This window comes from Octopus bimaculoides, chromosome 13 (assembly GCF_001194135.2).
Source record: "Octopus bimaculoides isolate UCB-OBI-ISO-001 chromosome 13, ASM119413v2, whole genome shotgun sequence".
Taxonomy (NCBI): Eukaryota; Metazoa; Mollusca; class Cephalopoda; order Octopoda; family Octopodidae; genus Octopus; species Octopus bimaculoides.
The window spans coordinates 24,539,554-24,547,522 of NC_068993.1; the positions used below are offsets into that span (position 1 = coordinate 24,539,554).

Sequence of the window (7,969 nt, forward strand, 5' to 3'; positions counted from 1 at the left end):
TATATATATATATATATATATATATATATATATGTATGTATGTATGTATGTATATATAAGTACTGCCTTGTAAATGAAAATATCACAGAAGTTATTGCAGAATTTCGTTTAATATTCCCTCTTCCGAATTTTTTCAAATATTATTGATTCGGTTTGTAAAGTTAAGACACAGGAAAGTTGAATATGGCATTATTTAGAGAACATGGAACTATGAGATGATAACGGGTAACTAAACAATGGAAAGATATAAGGTTTTAGAATGACAGTTAATATGAGAAGAAAATTTGTAGAAAGTGTAAGACTGTTTTAAAGAAACGTTTAAAAACTATTCTTTAAAATATGTTTTTTTCAATTCAGGTATTTTTAACATACGTCTTAGGTCTCTTTAACCATATTTTTCAGACATAGTTATACATTATTACACTGGGCTGTAGCCGAGAATGGGCTGTCTGTTAAATTATTTTTCACTTCAAATTGTCGTTTAAATCTAACGAACGGATAAGACCGTTGCTGTTTTTTGTCCAATAAAGTCATTTCCACATAATAATCGTACCTTTTACAAATTTTTTAAAAGATACACATCTTAAAAATGTACTAAATTAGAACTATTTTTCTTCCATATGTTTCGTATGGGAACACGCTGGTAAAAAGCGTTGTTCTGTGTAATGACAACAGACAAAATATGAATATTTTAATTATATGAACATTGACTTTCTGAAATAATAGGTGTAGGTTAATAACAAACATACAAGATTATCCGGCACAATCACCTTTTTACGATCTACATATCTGGATTTGTTTTGTCGCTATTTCGAATAATTTTAGTTGATCCTCTCAATTTTACATACTGGAATGTTTTAAAGCAAACAACCATCACTCACTATCTTTCTCTTTTCTGTAACCTTTCCTTTCAACTTCTTTTACTATTTCTACAACCACATACAATTCGCTCTCGCTTACCGGATTTCTCTTCAACCTTTCCCCTACTTACAATCCATGCCCTCTTTCGATTTCTATATGTTCTCATAAAGCTGTCCTCCAACTATCTCATAGATGTAGTACAAAATGTATGATGTGTGCATGTATGTCTGTATGAAAAGTGTAATTATATTGATATACATCTGAGTTATTTATTCTTATTTCCAAAACAATTTCACCCTCACGTTCTATGAAGTATAAGTATATATAATTTTATTTGCAAATAATTGTGTGTTAATCTGCGCCTGGAAATGAAGAAGTTATTTGCTTGTATCGTAAATATTATTTAACCTTTTTCCCACTCAAATATTAACATCTCTAACTTCCACTTACAGCGGTTACATAAAGAGCTAAACAGAATAATGTACAGACAAAACTACGTAGCTGCGATATTCAGTTATCTATTGTACAACTATCTGAACTAGAATCATAATATAATCCAAGTAAAACTGTTTTCTATCATCTGCAATTCAAATTTCACTAACTTATTTCTTATTGCAATGAAATACTACAAGAGATCCATTATTCATAAACGTCTGTCCTTAGAGATTATAGCGACAGAGGCATATAACTGAAGATAAAGAGGTTAAGAAATGATTGGGCAACATATTGGTTTGGACGAAGACACCATCACAATGTCAATACATAAATAATGATTTTGCTCTTCTTCTAATATTGAAAGCCTTATCACTGATTTCTTTGCATGTGTATATTCTGTTGAATTCTTGATTTCATTGATCTTGGTCTAATGACGCGTCTATGAATTACTTCAATTTGAAAAATCTAATGGGGAAACAGCGTAACTAATTAACTATGCAATACTTAAATGATATCACGTTTAAAGCTGATTAACTGATTACGTATTGACTATGCAAATGATATCACAGAAACTCCAGTGTTAGTAACATGACACACCTTTTTTTATAAGCTTTGTTGTAACATGGTTGAGCTACTGGATATCAGATTTACTTAAAACTATGAGCAGATGGAATCAAATTATAACAATACATTAATCTGCTTGTATCGGTTTCAATTATATCGAAACATTCTGTAATTTATATCTAAATATACTACAGGATTCTACCATCAATGAGATTTTAAGGATTCTGTAACGCAATGTTATGTAGGAAAGTATGAGTGGACAACACATCTATACTCATCAGAGTCACACCTATAATTGACGTGTACTGAAGGAAGTATTTAATAAGGCACAAGACAATGTCAAAATAAACATTCAAGCAACATGCACTTGTCAAAAACAATCGTAAACACTAGTCTGATGAAACGTCGTTCTTTAATGGTCAAAAACAAAATTCCGACGGTAAAATCTATACCAAACACATTAGCTCCACCTACAATAAATCAAGAGTATCATACACCAAGAAACGCACACTAACATCATTTCACTCTGAAGGTGAGAGTACGAATTTCTGGAAACGTTTTTATTGGGTTTAAGAACTTTAACTTCAAAGCAAGTGGCAAGACACACATACGGAAATATGAAAAAAGAACTTGATAGAAAAGCTAAACCTAAAACGCAGTCACAATTTCAATACAACATCTAAAAAATAAAAGTGTTGACTGATACAAATATGAAACTCTCCTCCACGTACTGAATTCCTTATTCTGTGAAATTTCAAATATTAATAATAATCAGAAACAAATATATTTTTCTATGAAAAATGTCTCAGTTGCTTTACATAAATAATACTTCAATTGTCTATTGCTGAAACCTGAAAGATTCGTCAAAAGCAGTTTTATAATTCTCATATATAAAGTGACAGGTTATTTAAAACAAGTCAAGATTAAATTTCCATTCAAAATGTAGGTTTTTAGCTATATTCGCTGTATAAGACCAGGGGTTATTATGTCACGAAAAGTGTATGGATATATTTCAAAACAAAGTAGGCTACTAATAAAAATCACAACGTGAGCCTATCTGCGAACACCTGTCTTCTAATGTTTAAAAGCACTCGTAATTGCAATGTATACTGGCAAGGGTTTCACTGATCAAACTGCAAAACACAAACTACTGCTAGCTTAATTATATGCTGCTAACCTGCAGTCCTTCCGAAAGAACGTTTTCAAAATATCAAGGTAAAAAAAAGGAAAAACTCCCTGGAAAACTTAAGTGAAGTGGCCAAACCTTACAGCTACACACAAACATCCAAAATATATTACTTTACCCAAAGAATACTACATGCAAGAAAATGTAACTTTTACCATGAAAATCCTGCACGATTCGAGAAGCAGATAACTGCGTTCTTCGACATTCCTAGGAAATCAAAAGGCTCAAAAGATGTTAACAATGTTTGGTGATTTAAGCTTTAACTGCATTGCATGATAAATTTCAATTTGCTTCTTGAGGATTATAAAATTATTATTATTTGTTACCGCTTAATGCCAAAACACGAAACACTATAAATTACATCAGAACCCTCATAACTGCGACAGTCTTGATGCTATAATGTTATTTGAACATATATAACTCACAATGTGTGTGTGTGTGTGTGTGTGTGTGTGTGTGTGTGTGTGTGTGTGTGTGTGTGTGTGTGTGTGTGTGTGTGTGTGTGTGTGTGTGTGTGTGTGTGTGTGTGTGTTACACACGAGAATTGAAAATAAATTGTTCACATGCATTTATATTTTCCTAAAGAGGGGAAAATAATTGTACGGGTGGCCTTAGATGTTTTCCTTAATTTAATTTGACATTGTTAATATATCAACTATGGCCGCTCCACTTTCTGCGTGCCCCAAAGTAGGACACCATTCAGTGTGAACTGGGAGTGAATCAAGGACCAAAATCAATCGAAAATTTTCAGAATAGTATGGAAACAATGTTTCTTTCTGCTGCTAAGAAATATACGTCCAACTGGGAGATAAGTCGAGATCTGACAATATCCTGTGCTGATCGGAAAACTGAATGTATCCATGACTTGGCTCTCTTAAACAAATGGACAACTTTTGATAAAATGGAATTTACCTCTCAAATTACCCACCAAAAAAACAGGTTTATCTTAGCAAATTTTGAACAAAATTGATTCTCAGTGAACTCAAAAACGAAATTTTGTTATCATTCGACGATTTTCGGATCACTATAAGTTAGGACGTACCATCTTGAAAATATTGTCGCTAGTGACAAAATATCTCAGAAAAATGTTCAAAACTCAACCTACCGTAGAAAAGTTGATTTTGACAGCGTTGGGGGTAATTATAAGAACAAATACTAGAACGTTGTTAGAAGTAACCTCCACTTGATACTAAACTTTCTCCTTAAGACTGACACTCAAAGGTGCTCCACTTGTAAATGTCTTATGAGATCATCGATTTGATGGGGACCAAGAAAGGAATGTTTCAAATTGCACAGGAGTGACAACAGAGATTCATATGAAACACATTTTCCAACTAATAGAAAAATTCTTTTAAATTCATTCCAGAAAATTCACAACTCATATTCGTAACTAAACACTGTCTATATAAGTAAATGAATATAAATAAATTTATTAATCCAATTTACATCGAATATTTTTTTATTGATTACAATAAGAAAGATTACAAAAAAATGTTTTCAGAAATTGCATTAAAAATCGGATTATTGACAGCTTTGCTGATTTGAGCAAGTTGGCAGGAGGGCAGAACATTTTTTAAAAATAGGTCAATAATTATATCAGCAAAAACAAAAAAAAAATAGTAACGTCCTTTGCATGCAAGCAAGGCGGTCAAAAACGTATATAAAAAGTAAATCTCTTTAAGTCTAGAAATATAGAATATTACAAATGTTATAAATACTGTAGGTCTATAAAATAAAGTTTATAAATGAGTTTGGTTCAGCAGAAGGTGAGTTTTTATTGACCTTTTAAAATTTGACAGCGAAAAGATGTTTTTTTTTATTAAGGTTTCGCGGTAAAATATTATTCCATATGTTAATACTGTTGCAAATAAAACATTTTTAACAAATTAATACTCGACAAAAGAGCGGTTCAAAATTCAAATCATCGATACCTCTTGTTTGGTAGTTATGAGGTAGAGAACGGCGACTAATAATTTCATAGGAATAAGGATGGCGGAGTTGATGAAATATTTTGTTGAACCTGATGGTAGAGTTGTATATATATATGTGTGTGTGTGTGTGTGTGTGTGTGTGTGTGTGTGTATGGGTGTGTGGGTGTGTCTGTGTGTGTGTGTTATTAAACGAAAGTAATTTTGATTGAGGATTGCTTACTTTAAGAGTCTTCCATGATTTATGAATGGTATGGTTGAGTAAGCGAACATTGCAATTTCTCCATGCAGCAACACAGTAAGATAACTTTGAGTATATTAAAGAATAATAAAGAGTTATTTTTACATATATACGGTAAGCTGGAACTTCAAAGAATATGCTACATATTTCTATATCAAATAGATCTTCAAGCGATGTAGACCACACTAGAATATGAAAACTCATTGTGAGTTATATATAGTTTAGAAGTGACTCACAAATGTTTAGTAAATCTGCAACTATGTAAATACATCGGGAGTATCTACTTAATGCTGTTATTTCAAGAAATACTATGGAAGTTCATTACAACTTCAATACTCTTTACCAGCAATAACCATATTTTCTCTGTATTTCTATTTTCACTCGGAAACCACTAACAGATATTGCTAATTTCACTATATAGATATTTTTTTTATATATTCTGGCATGGCATGTTTATATATAAAGGAAAGCAGCAAAATAGGTAAGTGGAACAAATTTAGTAATCACTGACCTTTTTATTATCTTTTCTAATGGTTAGAAACCATTACATTGCAATAGTTGCATCATCATTTCAAACTGTTGTATCATCTTTGGGAGTAAATTGTGATCAGCATGTTTATCGTTGTTGAAGATGAGAGAGTTTGAAACATAGTCAGGTGAAAGGCACTTTTTTCTCAACAATAGTTTCACTCAATTTTTACCCGATTATAATTGAGATTGCTAATAAAATATCTGAATAATTTTTTGTTTAACAATTAAAATTCGTTTCTCTTTTAAATTCCAACTCATTTTTCCAACACTAATATCTAATTTGATAATTTTGACTTATCAAAATAGCGTCTTTTGTGGGGCAAAATAACTAATGATTCATTTCACTAATTTCTTCATTCCGATAGCATGGTGCGTAAATATATCAGGAAGAGAACCATTCCAGCACATCATGAAGAAGCTATAGGGAATATGTCATGTTGATTATTTGGGATTTAGCCGAGATTCGTTATTTTCAAACCATGTGCGATTTTTCCAAGATTCTCTTTCATTTGACGTCGATATTTTAAAACTATGTAGCCTGTCTGATTTTCAAATGTGTAAGGATGACTATAGATGTGTATGAGTCTTTTTTCAAGTGAAACAAATAACTGAAAAATCGAGTTTATCGTACTTTGTCTTACTCATTTCTCCCCGCCTCACTTTGTATTTTACATGCTCAAAGAGGGCAGAAGTAATTTTCTGAAATAGTTTTCCGAATATGTTACAATGTTCTTAATGCATGCCGAAAGCTAAACCATTTGCTTAGCTATTATAGTTTTTGTAAGGCAGTGAACATTTGAAAATATATTTTTCTCTGTCAAAAGTGCTGCAAAATATGTGTGGTGCGTGTGTGTATGTGTGTGTAGGGTGTGTACATACACACTAACATAAATATGTATGTATGCATGCATGTATGTATGTATGTATAGATAGATCGATAGATAGATAGATAGATAGATAGATAGATAGATAGATAGATAGATAGATAGATAGATATGCGTTATATTTTATTGATGTCAACCATATAGCGTCTATATTTTCGACCATCCAAAGAAAACTGCACCCCAGTCAATATTAAAGCGTACGACTCATAGAACTGAATATCCCTTACAACATTTCTAAACCAGTATACGCCCCAGCATGGCCACAGATCATGAGATGAAACTAAATAAAATAAAATAAAATGAAAATGATATATACATTACGGCCATATCACTCTGAGAGCACCGGTTCTCGTCCGATCACCGAAGTTAAGCAACGTTGTGCCTAGTGAGTACTTAGATGGGTGACCGCTTGGGAAACCTAGGTGCTGTAAGCATCTCACGTTTAAATGGCGGTGCCCCAGCATGGCCACAGCTCATGAGCTGAAACTAGATAAAATGAAAATGAATATATTATCTATATTGTTATTTAATTGATCGCATCCATTTCCGAGTAGGTTTATCTTAACCTTTTTGATGCGACTCTACTCTATACCGTTTTCTCCCCCATCCTTCTCTAATTCCCTTTTTCTCCCCTTCACCGTTTTCTTTCTTCCTCTCTCACCTCGCTTTCACTTTTTCTCCCATTGCTCACATGTTATTACCGTTCTAGGGGCTGAACGTCTTCTATCTTTTCTCTTTTCAAAGAAAATATTTATTCCAGCGTTCACTACTTTCTCCTCGTTCTGATCAAATGACCCTCCATGTTTGTTTTTCGGTTTCCTTGTATGTCTCCACTGCCCTGTTTTTGTTCCCAACTTTAACTCTCCATAAATCCAAAATTTTATTTTGGAAGTTATGGGAGCAACTGTCTTCGAAGCCTCATATTGTCGTTGAATGCTCGAAATGAGGAGTAGATAGACAGCCGAGAACTGATGAAAATAAAAGTTTGAAGGATATTTAATTTGACACTAGGACTGTTTGTTTGCAGATTCTATGATGGCGTTTATCGTCTTCTCTAAACTGTAACAAATAGCACCCAATTGGTGTCTTGAACGTAAGGCACTCTAGTAGCAAAACTGCTAGTCTAAAGCCTGTAGAAAACATACTGATGTGAAAGAACTATTGTCTGGAGCTAACTTCAGTATTGAATTTCTATCATATATTTCCTAGTATGAGCTCACCCAAAATTATTATCCTGTCGCCCATGCTGGGTGCCAGGTGAATACGAATTTCCTTCATCCTCAAAGATAACTTCTCTACTCTCACTCTCTCTCTCTCTCTCTCTCTCTCTCTCTCTCTC

General features: G+C 32.9%; 1 protein-coding gene and 1 pseudogene across 2 annotated transcripts in view; one reads left to right on the forward strand and one right to left on the reverse strand.

Annotated features, from left to right (window-relative positions):
• The window catches only part of LOC106883780 (glutamate receptor ionotropic, kainate 2), a 276,968-nt gene that overhangs the window by 48,468 nt on the left and 220,531 nt on the right, over nt 1-7,969 (reverse strand). The gene's annotated exons all lie outside the window — the stretch shown is intronic.
• On the forward strand, nt 6,946-7,064 carry LOC128249325 (5S ribosomal RNA; annotated as a pseudogene).